At 44.3% G+C, this 16,042-nt stretch overlaps 1 protein-coding gene and 1 non-coding gene across 5 annotated transcripts in view; both read right to left on the bottom strand.

Annotated features, from left to right (window-relative positions):
• CTNND2 (catenin delta 2) overlaps positions 1-16,042 on the bottom strand; it is a 1,127,175-nt gene that overhangs the window by 76,754 nt on the left and 1,034,379 nt on the right. The window lies entirely within an intron of this gene.
• LOC112580722 lies at positions 14,276-14,382 on the bottom strand. The gene has a single exon (XR_003105061.2). It is a non-coding gene; the product is annotated as a U6 spliceosomal RNA (small nuclear RNA).

Genomic DNA, 16,042 nt, shown 5'->3' with positions numbered 1-16,042 from the left:
GCAGTGCTTTGAAGGGCTTCCTAGTCAAACCACCTAGTCAGGGTGGTTTCTGGAATTATCAGACAAAGACAGGAGTTAATAATGCTGTTGAGGAGAAGTGGGATTTGCCAGGGCTTTTGGGGAGATGTCTGTACCAAATGTGGAGTCATTTCCCTCAGTTTTGGCATTATGGCTCTTGGGGGCTCAGTTCAGTGCAGTTCAGTTCAGTTGCTCAGTCGTGTCTGACACTTAGCAGACCCCATGGACTGCAGCACGCCAGGCCTCCCTGTCCATCACCAACTCCCAGAGTTTACTCAAACTCACGTCCATTGAGTTGGTGATGCCATCCAACCGTCTCATCCTCTGTTGTCCCCTTCTCCTCCTGCCTTCAATCTTTCCCAGCATCAGGGACTTTTCCAAAGAGTCAGCTCTTCACATCAGGTGGCCAAAATATTGGAGTTTCAGCTTCAACATCAGTCCTTCCAAAGAACACTCAGGACTGATCTCCTTTAGGATGGACTGGTTGGATCTCCTTGCAGTCCAAGGGACTCTCAAGAGTCTTCTCCAATACCACAGCTCAAAAGCATCAATTCTTCAGTGCTCAGTTTTCTTTACAGTTCAATTCTCACATCCATACATGACCAGCTGCATCATGCTTTACCATGGGCGGGGGCGGGGAGAATGTCCTGTATGCTGGATGGCCAGCAGCATCCCTGGCCTCTACAGACCAGACGCCAGGAGCAAACCCACTATACTGACAAAAAGCATCTCCAGACTTGGCCAAATATCGCCTGGGGGTGGCGTGGGGTGTGGGTGCAGCGTGGCGCCTTATTGAGAGTCACTGCTCTAGAGACTCAGGAGAAACAGATCTTCGTCATCTCAGGCTGCTGTGTGACATAATAATACAGACTTGGCAGCTTAGCTGAAGACGGGCAGTCCGAGATCAAGGTGCTGGTAGGCAGGGTTCCTGGCATTCCAGGTCTGTAGGCGGCACTTTTCTCTGTGTGCTCACATGGTCTTTCCCTGGTTTTGTGCATCCTCTCCTTATAAGGGCAACAATCCCATCAGGAGGGCCTCACCCTCACGATCTCATCCAAGCATAATCACTTCCTAATGGTCCCATCTCTGAATACAGTCAAATTGGGGGTGAAGGCCTCAATGGATGGATTCTAGGGGGGAGGACAGAAACATTTACCTTATAACACCAGGTAACCAGGCTTCCCCAGGGGCTCAGAGGTAAAAAATCCATAAGCTCTGCAGGAGCCGCAGAAGATGTGGGTTCTTGGAGAAGGAAATGGCAACCCACTCCAGTGATCTTGCCTGGAGAATCCCAGGGATGGGGGAGCCTGGTGAGCTGCCGTCTATGGAGTCACACAGAGTCGGACACGAATGAAGTGACTTAGCAGCAGTAGCAGCAGCAACCAGGCTTCCCCAGGGGCTCAGAGGTAAAAAATCCATCAGCTCTGCAGGAGCCACAGAAGATGTGGGTTCCATCCCTGAGTTGGGAAGATCCCCTGGAGGAGGAAATGGCAACCCACTCCAGTATTCTTGCCTGGAGAATCCCCATGGACAGAGGAGCCTGGCAGGCTATAGTCCATGGGGTTGCAAGGAATCGGACATGACTGAAGCAACTTAGCACACACCAGGGAACCCCTAGAGATGGGTGAAGGTGAGTCACTTTCTAAACATCACAGGACAGTCATAGCAACTTACTGATGAGAAGATTCTGTTTGCTAAGGTCTCCTTGTGTCTTTTCCATACTTCTCGGTAACCTCATGAGCCCCTGGAACTTCACGCCTCATGGGCTTTGTGTGATTAGAGGGGCAGACATGGGCTGTGATTTGGTGTAACTGACATAACACAAATTGCTTGTCAAACTTCCTTTCTCACTTGTCTCCAGAGTGTAATATAAGAAAAATAAATGTCTGAACATGCATTGGCATGGACGGTGTACTAACTTTCAACCTGACAAATAGAAATGTTAAGACTTGTTAAATGTGTTCTGATAACTCCCTTGCCCACCAGCCACAGGGAAATAGCACCCTCCCCAAGAAGACCTCAGGGAGCCCTTGAGTTTTTTCCATGCACGAGGCACATTTGCCATCTACCAATGCAAGGCTGGGGCTTCCCACATGGCTCAGTGGGTAAAGAATACACTTGCAATACAGGAGACACAGGCAGATGCAGGTTCAATTCCCAGGTCAGGAAGATCTCCTGGAGGAGGGCATGGCAATCCACTCCAGTATTCTTGCCTGGAGAATCCCATGGACAGAGCAGCCTGGTGGGCTACAGTCCATAGGGTCGCACAGAGTCGGATACTACTAAAGTGACTGAGCCCACATACATGCAATGCAATGCTGATGTATGCATCTATCCCTTATCTACAAGGCTTCCTAAAATTCCTTCAAGTCTGGAAATACTTTCCATTTTCCAGACAGTCCCTTGGGCACATATGTGTTCAATAAATAATTGCTTTCAAGACCAATTACTGTCCAAAAGGAACATAAAGAGTGCTTTTTCCTTAAGCAAGGATTATCTCTCTGTGTATCTCTCCTGGAGGTTAGTAATTTCATTTAAATATTAAATTTGTTGGCCTTAGCTATTCAGTCTTAGTGAAAATATACAGGGTTTTCCCCTGTGTGATTACAGACTGCAGTTAACAAATAATAGTGGGGATATTTCCAGTGCCAGGCACATAATGGGGTCCAACAAATGTTCAATGAAAGAATCTAATGACTTCAATAAAGCACCTTTTCAATAATCTCTTCTTAGCAATTTGTTTTTTAAGTGGTTTTGACAATAGAATTGTGTACGTGTTATTAGTCTGTGGAGTTCTAACTGAAAGCTGTTTTTCCTTCCCTCTCTACCAAACTCTGATGTATTTCTTTCTTTTTTCAAACCATATATTTCTTTCCTCTTTCTTCACCGAGGTCTGCTGGTCCCTAGACCTTAAGACCAAGAATTCATGAATACTTTTTTTGCAAGAAACCATACTCAGGGGTATCCACCAACTCAGGTCCCAGTGGAAAATAGATCCACAGAGACAACAAATTATGCTAACTCTTTCCTGTGGGCTAACACTCTGGTTGGGCTTCTCAGGTGACTCAGTGGTAAAGAATCCGCATGCCAATACAGAAGACACAGGAGGGGCAGGTTCAATCCCTGGGTCAGGAAAATACCCTGGAGTAGGAAACAGCAACCCACTCCAGTGTTGTTGCCTGAAAAATTCCATGGACAGAGGAGCCTGGTGGGCTGTATTTTGCGGAGGGGGGCGGGGTCCCAAAGAGTCAGGCATGATTGAGCAACTGAGCACACACACATACACATAACACCTTGGTTCTTATATTTTCTGCACAATTGATGCCCACTGCTGCAGATTGGGCTATCTTTTGATAGAGAAGGGAGAAAAAAAAATTTATGGCAGATAATTTACTCCAAATCACCTGGTTATGTTTAGTTTTATTTCAACTATAACTAAAACGCAATTTTAAAATAACACTTAAAATCAGAGCTTTGTTACAAGTTTCACATATATCCCCATGGAGAGACGGAACGTACAAATGGACAGTGGTCAGACCACATATAAAAACAGAACTTTGGTCCACAACCTGAAGCAACCTGCCCAGGAAAACAGCCTTTTATAGAGTAAACTCAGGAAGCCAGCCTACTCTAAGGTAGACTTACAGGAAATTCATGTTATCTCTCATGACAATCCGGAAAGCTAAACACTCACTTCTGGAACAACTGTCCTCAAATGGCTAGTACTTGATTAATAACGGGCAGCTTGAGCTTCCCAGGTGGCGCAGTGGTAAAGAATCCACCTGTCAATGCAGGAGACATAAAAGATGCCCCTGGGTTTCAGCCCCTGGGTTGGGAAGATTCCCCTGGAGGTGGAAATGGCAACCCACTCCAGTGTAGTTGCCTGGAAAATCCCATGGACAGAGGAGCCTGGCAGGCTACAGTCTTTGGGGTCACAAAGAGTCAACTTGGGGACCAGCTGAAAACCAACCATAAAAAAGTCAAACATGCACCCCTCATTAATCACTTGGGATGGTCCACTTCTCCTTGGCCTTCCTCCAGCTTCCTCAGGCCAGCAACCTCTCATCGGGGGCCCCCGGAATTCTCCCCTTTTCTCCGCTACGAAGCTTTCCAACTACGCTGCCTGCCTATGAGTCTCGGCCAAACATAAGTGATGGTGGCTGACTCCCCTGCTACAAGATGCTTAGGACAGACAGCCTTTGCTTTTCTCATGTGGTTGGTCTTTGCTCAGTTCTGTATCACCCACTCCACCGGCATGAGCCGGTGTACATTCTTATGCAAATCTCCAGGTGGGCTGGTAGCTCTCCTTCCCAAGGGTCTCAAGGAGGTTCTTTATTAAAATATGCTGCCATCTCTAGGATGGACGTAGAACATGTGGAAAGATAAAAGAGTGAATTGAAACTGAATAGCATTCTGGACGGGAGATAAGCAATCGGACATACTACAACCTGGCCAGGACAAGGAGCATGTGACAGATGGAACATACAACTAACTCCATGGTTGACTTCACTCATCATGGTAGGGAGTGCAGATGAATGGACCAGAACCTGGGCCTTGATGGACAGGAGCTTCAACCACACGGTGAATCACAGATTCAATCCATGCATTTGAAACTTCTCCCGGCATGCCTACTTCTAGTGGGGAAAAAAGTGAGAAATCGAAAATACAGAAGTTTAACACTAATAAATAAGTCTGTAGGGTATATGGAAATGTTCTAACATTAGGAAATCAGGATGACAAAAGATTTTTTTTTAATGAGAACTGAGACATTCCTCTCTTCTCTTATAGAATTAGATTTTTATTTTGTAGCTACAGATTCTGTAATGTGTAAGCCCTGTGAACTTAAAGCATGACACTAGCTGTTTGTTCATTCAACAAATATTTACTGATAGTCTGAGATTTTCCTGGCCTTGTTGTTCAGCCACTAAGTCGTGTCTGACTCTTGCAGACACATGGGGTATAGGCTGCTAGGCTCCTCTGCCCATGGGATTATCCAAGCCATATCCTCCTCCAGGGGATCTTCCTGACCCATGGATAGAATTCGCCTCTTTTATGTCTCCTGTATTGACAGGCTGGTTCTTTACCACTAGCGCCACATGGGAAGCTCCAAACAAACTTCTAGAGAGCGCCATACTGAGTGAAATAAGTCAGACAGAGATGGAGAAATAGCATATGATATCCTTTACAGGTGGAATCTAAAAAGAAATGATACAAATGAACCTACTTACAAAACAGAAAGAGTCTCATAGACTTAGGGAACAATCTTATGGTTGCCGAGGGGAAGGATGGGGGAAGGGATAATGAGGGAGTTTGGGATGGACATGGACACACTGCTACTGAAAATGGATAACCAACGAGGACCTAGTGTACAGCACAGGGAGCTCTGCTCAATGTTGTGTGGCAGCCTGGATGGGAGGGAGTCTGGGGGAGAATGGATACATGCATTGAGTTCCTTCACTGTTCACCTGAAACTGTCATAACATTGTTTGTTAACTGGCTATATCCCAATACAAAATAAAAAGTTAAGAAAAACAAGCTTCCAGAAGACCTGACGTCACCTCACCCTCCTGAGGCACTGACAAAGCTCCAGTGAGTGGTGCTGTCCTTTGCCAAACTGAGCAGGAAACAGCTTGGTTTCAGTAACAGCTGTTCTAATGAGATTGGGAGAACCAGCCTCGGATGGCATTTGCCCTTTGTGTTCATTAGGTATGCTATAAAAATTATCAGTATTATATAACACTTAAGGTTTGTATATTTTCATTAACAAAGTGTTACGTTTGGTCTGTGCCTATAGCACTTTCCCCCCCATGAGCTGACACAAACAGGACTACAGTTTGGTTTTGGATTCAATCAAGGTCTTAACGATGTGCCTGGTCGTACACAGTCTTCCGAAAGCTTCCGAGAGAAGTCAGGCCAGGAAAAGGTTACACACGAGCGGCTGTAACGCTCACTGCCAGGCCAGCTTCACCTCACATGGCGCATCGATGTGGTCCCATTTGAAACTTACACTAAGCGTGCTTTTCTTTTTTTTCTTGTCAAATAATTTCTTTTCAGGCTTTGATGGTTTTATAAGTGGAGGCAGGCTTATCAAAGAAGTATCAGAGGAAAAGAAAAAGCTTAAATGGTGCCATGACTGAAATAGATGAATTTCAATGTCTGTAGGAGGAGGCTGAGCTCTTTGGTATAAAGCAGAGCAGATTCAATACCAAAGAAGTAATTCAACTACACTGGAAAATGCAGTCAAATCCATCCAGGGAATCCTCATCTCAAAGGATTTGCCTAAAAATGTGCATTTTACCTGTGATTTTTTGTGGTTCACTGGGACTGCAGCCATGAAATTAAAAGACGCTTACTCCTTGGAAGGAAAGTTATGACCAACCTAGATAGCATGTTCAAAAGCAGAGACATTACTTTGCCAACGAAGGTTCGTCTAGTCGAGGCTATGGTTTTTCCTGTGGTCATGTATGGATGTGAGAGTTGGACTGTGAAGAAGGCTGAGTGCCAAAGAATTGATGCTTTTGAACTGTGGTCTTGGAGAAGACTCTTGAGAGTCCCTTGGACTGCAAGGAGATCCAACCAGTCCATTCTGAAGGAGATCAGCCCTGGGATTTCTTTGCAAGGAATGATGCTAAAGCTGAAACTCCAGTACTTTGGCCACCTCATGCAAAGAGTTGACTCAGTGGAAAAGACTCTGATGCTGGGAGGGATTGTGGGCAGGAGGAGAAAGGGACGACAGAAGATGAGATGGCTGGATGGCATCACTGACTCAATGGACGTGAGTCTGGGTGAACTCCGGGAGATGGTAATGGACAGGGAGGCCTGGCGTGCTGCGATTCATGGGGTTGCAAAGAGTCGGACACGACTGAGCGACTGAACTGAACTGAACTGAACTGGAGACACCACGAGATAGTCCTTTTTGTTGCACCACAAAGATGGTACTCGGACAACAGCATATCAAAGAGAGACACGGATGGAGCCCCTTGGAGGGTGTGAGCTAGCGAGTGAGTGGAAGTCGCTCAGTCGTGTCTGACTCTTTGCGACCCCATGGACTATACAGTCCATGGAATTCTCCAGGCCAGAATACTGGCATGGGCAGCCTTTCCCTTCTTCAGGGGATCTTCCCAACCCAGAGATTGAACCCAGGTCTCCCACATTGCAGGCGATTCTTTACCAGCTGAGCCACAGGTACCCGGTCACAAAATGCATTTGGTCTGCTACTTTGCACTCATGTGTCTGAATCTGTTTCAGGGATGCTTGTTTTGGTCATTAAGCCTTAGAGTTCTTGGCATTCTTTCTTCTTAAAATTAATGAATAACAAAACAGGTTCTTTCTTTTTATCAAGCTCTACACATGTGCAGGCAAATATAATTATAGGTACCAGGGGTTCCAGCTCCTCATGTCGTTTCCAATTCTTCATTGCCCACATTTCCCCTCAGTGTCCCATTATTTGCCAGCGGGCTCCTTGGGGGAATAGAGATATGATGGCACAATAGAAAGTCTTCGTGAAAGGAGTATGTTTTTCATTGGGAAACAATTTTAAGCATCTGCATAAAAAAAGATTTGTGTCTACAGTAAAGTGAAAAATGGGCTTTGGAAAAAAAGGTCTCATTGCAATAGGCCTGAGACAACTTTCAACTGAGAACTTTTAACCTGTTTCTCATGGAACGGACACACTGAATAACCATTGCCTAGGCGCCTCCATTGGACTGGGGGAAACCCATGCAGGTGCAAAAGCAAGTCAGACACTACTACTAGAACTAACACTAGTTAACAACTAGTGGTGCACCTGTTGCCATGAGGTATAAGACTAGTGATAACTCAGTTAACTAGTGTTTAGTTCAGGGTCTCACGTATGGTTCCGAGTACTCTTTACGTCTTTATTTCTCACAACTGTCCTATGAGATAGACACTGTGTTTATCTCCATTTCAAACACGAAGAATCAAAGACACAGAGAAGGGGAAGTAACCTGCCCAAGTGATTTAAACAAGAAAGTGAACAATAACACCTCCGATCACTGAGCCAGAAATAAAAGGTCAGCAAGGAGACGTCCAAGGAGCGGTGGCTGTGTGGGCACAGGAGGGCCTAGAGGAGCTATCCCACATTGAAGGTCAGGAAGGGCGGCAGTGAGGAGATACCCCACACCCAAGGTAAGAGAAACCCAAGTAAGATGGTAGGTGTTGCAAAAGGGCATCAGAGGGCAGACACACTGAAACCATACTCACAGAAAACTAGTCAATCTAATCACACTAGAACCACAGCCTTGTCTAACAATGAAACTAAGCCATGCCCGTGGGGCAACCCAAGATGGGCAGGTCATGGTGGACAGATCTGACAGAATGTGGCCCACTGGAGAAGGGAATGGCAAACCACTTCAGTATTCTTGCATTGAGAACCCCATGAACAGTATGAAAAGGCAAAAAGATAGGATAGTGAAAGAGGAACTCCCCAGGTCAGTAGGTGCCCAATATACTACTGGAGATCAGTGGAGAAATACCTCCAGAAAGAATGAATGGATGGAGCCAAAGCAAAAACAATACCCAGCTGTGGATGTGACTGGTGATAGAAGCAAGGTCCGATGCTGTAAAGAGCAATATTGCATAGGAACCTGGAATGTCAGGTCCATGAATCAAGGCAAATTGGAAGTGGTCAAACAAGAGATGGCAAGAGTGAATGTCAACATTCTAGGAATCAGCGAACTGAAATGGACTGGAATGGGTGAATTTAACTCAGATGACCATTATATCTACTACTGCGGGCAGGAATCCCTCAGAAGAAATGGAGTGGCCATCATGGTCAACAAAAGAGTCCGAAATGCAGTACTTGGATGCAATCTCAAAAACGACAGAATGATCTCTGTTCGTTTCCAAGGCAAATCATTCAATATCACAGTAATCCAAGTCTATGCCCCAACCAGTAACGCTGAAGAAGCTGCAGTGTAATGGTTCTATGAAGACCTACAAGACCTTTCAGAACTAACACCCAAAAAAGATGTCCTTTTCATTATGGGGGACTGGAATGTAAAAGTAGGAAGTTAAGAAACACCTGGAGTAACAGGCAAATTTGGCCTTGGAATACGGAATGAAGCAGGGCAAAGACTAATAGAGTTTTGTCAAGAAAACACACTGGTCATAGCAAACACCCTCTTCCAACAACACAAGAGAAGACTCTACACATGAACATCACCAGATGGTCAACACCGAAATCAGACTGATTATATTCTTTGCAGCCAAAGATGAAGAAGCTCTATACAATCAACAAAAACAAGACTGGTAGCTGACTGTGGCTCAGATCATGAACTCCTTATTACCAAATTCAGACTTAAATTGAAGAAAGTAGGGAAAACCACTAGACCATTCAGGTATGACCTAAATCAAATCCCTTATGATTATACAGTGGAAGTGAGAAATAGATTTAAGGACCTAGATCTGATAGAGTGCCTGATGAACTATGGAATGAGGTTCATGACATTGTACAGGAGACAGGGATCAAGACCATCCCCATGGAAAAGAAATGCAAAAAAGCAAAATGGCTGTCTGGGGAGGCCTTACAAATAGCTGTGAAAAGAAGAGAAGTGAAAAGCAAAGGAGAAAAGGAAAGATATAAGCATCTGAATGCAGAAGTCCAAAGAATAGCAAGAAGAGATAAGAAAGCCTTCCTCAGTGATCAATGCAAAGAAATAGAGGAAAACAACAGAATGGGAAAGACTAGAGATCTCTTCAAGAAAATTAGAGATACTAAGGGAACATTTCATGCAAAGATGGGCTCGATAAAGGACAGAAATGGTATGGACCTAACAGAAGCAGAAGATATTAAGAAGAGATGGCAAGAATACACAGAAGAACTGTACAAAAAAGATCTTCACAACACAGATAATCACGATGATGTGATCACTGACCTAGAGCCAGACATCCTGGAATGTGAAGTCAAGTGGGCCTTAGAAAGCATCACTATGAACAAAGCTAGTGGAGGTGATGGAATTCCAGTTGAGCTATTCCAAATCCTGAAAGATGATGCTGTGAAAGTGCTGCACTCAATATGCCAGCAACTTTGGAAAACTCAGCAGTGGCCACAGGACTGGAAAAGGTCAGTTTTCATTCTAATCCCAAAGAAAGGCAATGCCAAAGAATGCTCAAACTACTGCACAATTGCACTCATCTCACACACTAGTAAAGTAATGCTCAAAATTCTCCAAGCCAGGCTTCAGCAATACATGAACCATGAACTTCCTGATGTTCAAGCTGGTTTTAGAAAAGGCAGAGGAACCAGAGATCAAATTGCCAACATCCGCTGGATCATGGAAAAAGCAAAAGAGTTCCAGAAAAGCATCTATTTCTGCTTTATTGACTATGCCAAAGCCTTTGACTGTGTGGATCACAATCAACTGTAGAAAATTCTGAACGAGATGGGAATACCAGACCACCTGATCTGCCTCTTGAGAAATTTGTCTTCAGGTCAGGAAGCAACAGTTAGAACTGGACATGGAACAACAGACTGGTTCCAAATAGGAAAAGGAGTTCATCAAGGCTGTATATTGTCACCCTGTTTGTTTAACTTATATGCAGAGTACATCATGAGAAACGCTGGGCTGGAAGAAACACAAGCTGGAATCAAGATTGCCGGGAGAAATATCAATAACCTCACATATGCAGATGACACCACCCTTATGGCAGAAAGTGAAGAGGAACTCAAAAGCCTCTTGATGAAAGTGAAAGTGGAGAGTGAAAAAGTTGGCTAAAAGCTCAACATTCAGAAAACGAAGATCATGGCATCTGGTCCCATCACTTCATGGGAAATAGATGGGGAAACAATGGAAACAGTGTCAGACTTTATTTTTGGGGGCTCCAAAATCACTGCAGATGGTGACTGCAGTCATGAAATTAAAAGATGCCTACTCCTTGGAAGGAAAGTTATGACCAACCTAGATAGCATATTGAAAAGCAGAGACATTACTTTGCCAACAAAGGTCGGTCTAGTCAAGGCTATGGTTTTTCCTGTGGTCATGTATGGATGTGAGAGTTGGACTGTGAAGAAGGCTGAGTGCCGAAGAATTGATGCTTTTGAACTGTGGTGTTGGAGAAGACTCTTGAGAGTCCTTTGGACTGCAAGGAGATCCAACCAGTCAATTCTGAAGGAGATCAGCCCTGGGATATCTTTGGAAGGAATGATGCTAAAGCTGAAACTCCAGTACTTTGGCCACCTCATGCGAAGAGTTGACTCCTTGGAAAAGACTCTGATGCTGGGAGGGATTGGGGGCAGGAGGAGAAGGGGACAACAGCGGATGAGATGGCTGGATGGCATCACTGACTCGATGAACGTGAGTCTGGGTGAACTCTGGGAGTTGGTGATGGACAGGGAGGCCTGGCGTGCTGTGATTCATGGGGTCGCAAAGAGTCGGACACGACTGAGCAACAGAACTGACTGAACTGAACTGAAGGAAAAGCAAGTCAGCTAGAGAAAGACAAACATCACATCATACCACTTATATGTGGAATCTAAAAAATGATATAAATGAACTGATTTACAACTCAGAGACAGACAGACTCAGAGACTTAGAAAACAAATTTATGGTTACCAAAGGAAAAAGGTGGGGGTGGGGTGAGGAATAAATTACGAGGTTGTGATGAACATATACACACCATTATGTACACAACTGATAACCAACAAGGACCTACTGTATAGCACAGGGAGCTCTACTCAGTGTTCTGTAATAACCTATATGGATATATGCATAACTAAACCACTTTGCTGTACACCTGAAACTCATGCAACATTGTAAATCAATTATATGCCAATATAAAAGTAAAAAAAATTTTTTTAAAAGGTGATCAACAGGAAAAGATACTAAAAGTAATATCACAGCTACCAAGGGCAATAAACACATTTCCGGTTACCTTCATCAGGGGTCCCCTGCAAAACCCCATCTCATGGTTCCAGTCCATATGTATCAACTCTCAGTCCCACCTCCCATCCTCTGAATCACTATTTCCTCCCTTGGAAAGAGAACTCACCCTTGGTCTGGCTCTGCTGTGAGTGAAGTTTGTAAAAGTTGAAGGCTTGCTACACAGTAAATACAATTCAGTATTTTCTAGATGATTCAGGGTCTCTGTGAGAGGCATCATTTATTTTTCTGTATTAGAAGAATATTACCATAAAGAGCTATTTGCTCCACTCTGCTGTTTAGTCACTGAGTCGTGTCTGACTCTTCCGTGACCCCATGGACTGTAGCCCACCAGGTTCCTCTGTCCTTGGGATTCTCCAGGCAAGATACTGGAGTGTGTTGCCATTTCCTCCTCCAGGGGATCTTCCCGACCCAGGGATCAAACTCGCGTCCTCTTTATCTCCCTGCATTGAAGGTGGAGTCTTTACCACTAAGCCACTAGGGAAGCCTTGCCCCACACTACGTGGTCCCAGTTAGTTCTGTGTTTACATGTATCCAAAAAGTAGAGACATTGCCATCGCATCATATAGTCTATTTTTGGTGTGTTACTTTTAATGTACTCTCCAAGGTTAATCAGTAGACTGAGAGCTTTGAATTGGTTTCTGAGACAAGGCATGGGTTTTGTAACAGCTGCTTGGCTGGCTGAAGCTTTAGTGATGAGAACCATCAGAGTTGCCACCTGTCACAAGAATGCTGGCTTGAGGTCTGTGCCTGCGTGCTAAGTTGCTTCGGTCGTGTCCAACTCTTTGTGACCCTATGGAGTGTAGCCCTCCAGGCTCCTCTGTCCATGGGATTCTCCAGGCAATAAAACTGTAGTGGGTTGCCATTTCCTCCTCCAGGGGATCTTCCCAACCCAGGGACTGAACCCGCATCTCTTATGTCTCCTGCACTGGCAGGCAGGTTACCACTAGGGCCACCTGGGAAGCCTGGCTTGAGGTCTGGCAAGACTTAAATCATCTATCTCCCACCATAGGCTTGACTGAGGAATGAATGAAGTGGAAAGGTCTGAGAAAATGGGATTAAGGACACAGGAACTGGAGCTACAAGTAAGGCTCTCTAAACAAATGTTACGACAATATTAAAGGGACACAGCGGAATGACATAAAGATTATTTTAAACGGGAGGCATCTGGGATTCACAGACAAGGCTTTCGGAGCCTCCCTTATCTGACTAATCACAGAGCTTTTTGAGAAGGAAGCTGCCATCAATCCTCTCTTTGGGGAGCTTCCAGCCAAGAAGGAGAATGACCATTAGCATGGCAATGAGAAATTGCATATATACACGTTATAGAAGCTGTCAGATCCTCCATTTATTCCCCCGGAAGCCCAGTTTCCTCCTCCTTTCCACTATTATGCTCATATATAAACCATTACTCTTGGTTGTTCAGTGAATTACTCACATTATTGAGTACTCTGCATGCATGTGAACAGATACTGTCTTTTCTCCTGCGACTCTATTGTCAATTAACTTGCATTTCCTCTCCTTGCCCGTGACCACTAAGACCCAAGTTGGTAGAATAGTTTTCCTCTCACAATCTGATCTGAAGCCAGTTGCTGGGTATGTCGAGGCAAGCCAGTGGTGGCTGCTTTAGAGGCTGACTATGCTTGGTGGTACCATGCTAAGCGGTCTTTTGGCTTTGGAGAAAGAATACCCATGTAATGAAGAGCAAAGGCTGGAGAGACTGAACAGCTACTGGCCCACATGTGGGACTGCTGGGGATGGTCATACATGTCAGGACCACAGAGAGGACTGCCACTACTGCCCGGCCAGACAGGGCTCACGGTGGGCTCACCGATGGGAGGGCAACTGCACCACCAAGGCTTCCCTGACCATCGCCAACTCCTGGAGCTTGCTCAGACTCTTGTCCATCGAGTCGGTGATGCCATCACCTTATTTCAAAATAATGACATTTCCTCTCTAAGCTGCTTGTATTTTTTTCTAAAGCCCCTGATTGTTTCATTGTTTTTAGTTTTTATACATTTTGTTTTAATATGACCCATACGTTACAGTTGGTCAATCAGTCTCTTAAATTTCTTTTTCTTTTTTTAAGTTTCTTTTAAAAATTGAATTACAGTTGATTCACAATTTGTGTTAGTTTCAGGTTACAGCAAAGTGATTTTGTTATACATATACATATTTTCCTTTTTTCAATTATTTTCCATTACAGGTTATTACAAGATATTGACTATAGTTCCCTCTGTTACACAGTAAACCCTCACTGTTTATCTATTTCACACATGGCAGTATGCAACTGTTAATCCCATCCTCCCCATTTATCCCTTTACCACTTCCCCTTTGGTAACCATGTTTTCTTCTACAAAAATAAGAAATTCTGCACTAATTTGTGTGTCATCCTTGCACAAGGGCCATGCTAATCTTCTCTGTATCATTCCAATTTTAGTGCATGTTTTGCAGAAGTGAGCACTGCTTCTGTATTTTAAATTCATGGGCTCCTTGAACAAACGTAGTGGCACTTGACCTAAGTCTTCTGAAGATACGAATGCCCTTTACTAAATAAACATTTAGGGTTCAGTGCAAAGTGGCCCAGCAAGCATGGAAAGGGCAGCATGTGTTCATAAGAGGAAATCGCTGGCTTAGTGGGAGCTAACTAACACAGGATAGTGAACAGGATCTCTGCGCTGACTGGTGGTAGAACTGCCTGTGGAGCTTTGGAGACAGAGAGATGATCAGGCTCCACACACACACACACAGACTTGGCCTTAAGAAGTCTGGGGTCAAGTCAGGACATGTGTCCAGGCTGTTCCCAAAGGTGATTCCATGTTGAGCCTTTCTCAATTAATCTCGGTGTGTGGAGTCCCTGCTTGGGCTGTATTGCTGTGACATATGTCTTATCTATATACTTATGACTTTATCCTTTAACCTGCATTATGGAAAACCACATGCCTCTGCCAACACCCTCCCTCCAGCCTCTCGGTATACGGCAGCTGTCTCAGGGTGCTATCAAGACCAGAGAACAGCCTCATGCATGGAGCAGCTAGAAAACTAGAGGCAACAGAAAGCTTACAGGGAGAATATGGACTGCTTAATGGGGTGGGCTGTGTGGACCACCAGTACTACAGAGCTGGATCTCAATTGTGAGCAAACAAACGTACAGATGCTGTTGGGAATTTGAAAGCAGAACCACCACGATTTCCCATTTTTGCATGCGTCACATGAATCTCTCAAAATGGCCTTGGAATAAAAATCACATTGCTAACAAAAACTCTGGTGGCCTACAAAACCCAGTTATATATCAGAAGGAAAGAAGATATAAGATGTAAGAAAGTCATTCACCCACAGTCAATGAAAATTCAAATGAATGAAAACAGTACTCAATTTATAAGAAAAAGTCACAAAACTCTGTGCTTCCAATATCAATATCTATATCCACGTGTGTGGGCTCAGTGGCTCAGTCGTGTCCGACTCTTTGTGACCCCCAAGGACTGTAGCCCGCCAGGCTCCTCTGTTTATGGGATTCTCCAGGCAAGAATACTGGAGTGGGTTTCCATTTCCTCTTCCAGGGGATCTTCTGACCCAGGGATCGAACCCACATCTCCTGTGTCTCCAGTACTGGGAGGCAGATTCTTAACCACTGGACCGCCACAGAAGTCATCTCTATCTAGATCTGTACCCATCTCTATCTATCTATCTATAAAGAGAACTATAATTTAGTTGAACCTTACTTAGAATTGCAAAAGAAAGAAGAAGCAAAATATATATTTTTTCCTGCCAAATAAGGTAAGCTTGGCTACAAGTGTCTCCAGTGGTCTTCTATCAATTAGATTTATATCTCTTGGAAGCATTTCTGTCACTGTATGTTATTCTCACTTCTAAATGTTTGACAAACTCTCCTGCCAAGACCTGCACACAAGCAAAAAATGGAAGATAAGTTCACTACCAGACCATTTGTATGGATGGTATCAAGGGGAGGTAGCTACTCCTGCTGAGTTTATAAATGTACTAGCAAAGAAGCATTTCCATTCATTTTCATTAAAATATACTCCACGGATAAATAACTTGGCATTTCACATATGCATCCCTAAAACAAGTTCTGCCACATGGAAAACTGAACAAGACAGAATGAG

The sequence above is a fragment of the Bubalus bubalis genome, chromosome 19 (assembly GCF_019923935.1).
Source record: "Bubalus bubalis isolate 160015118507 breed Murrah chromosome 19, NDDB_SH_1, whole genome shotgun sequence".
In the NCBI taxonomy this organism is placed as follows: Eukaryota; Metazoa; Chordata; class Mammalia; order Artiodactyla; family Bovidae; genus Bubalus; species Bubalus bubalis.
The sequence above is the reverse complement of the archived record's forward strand: the minus strand, read 5'-3'. Positions and strand labels throughout refer to the sequence as shown.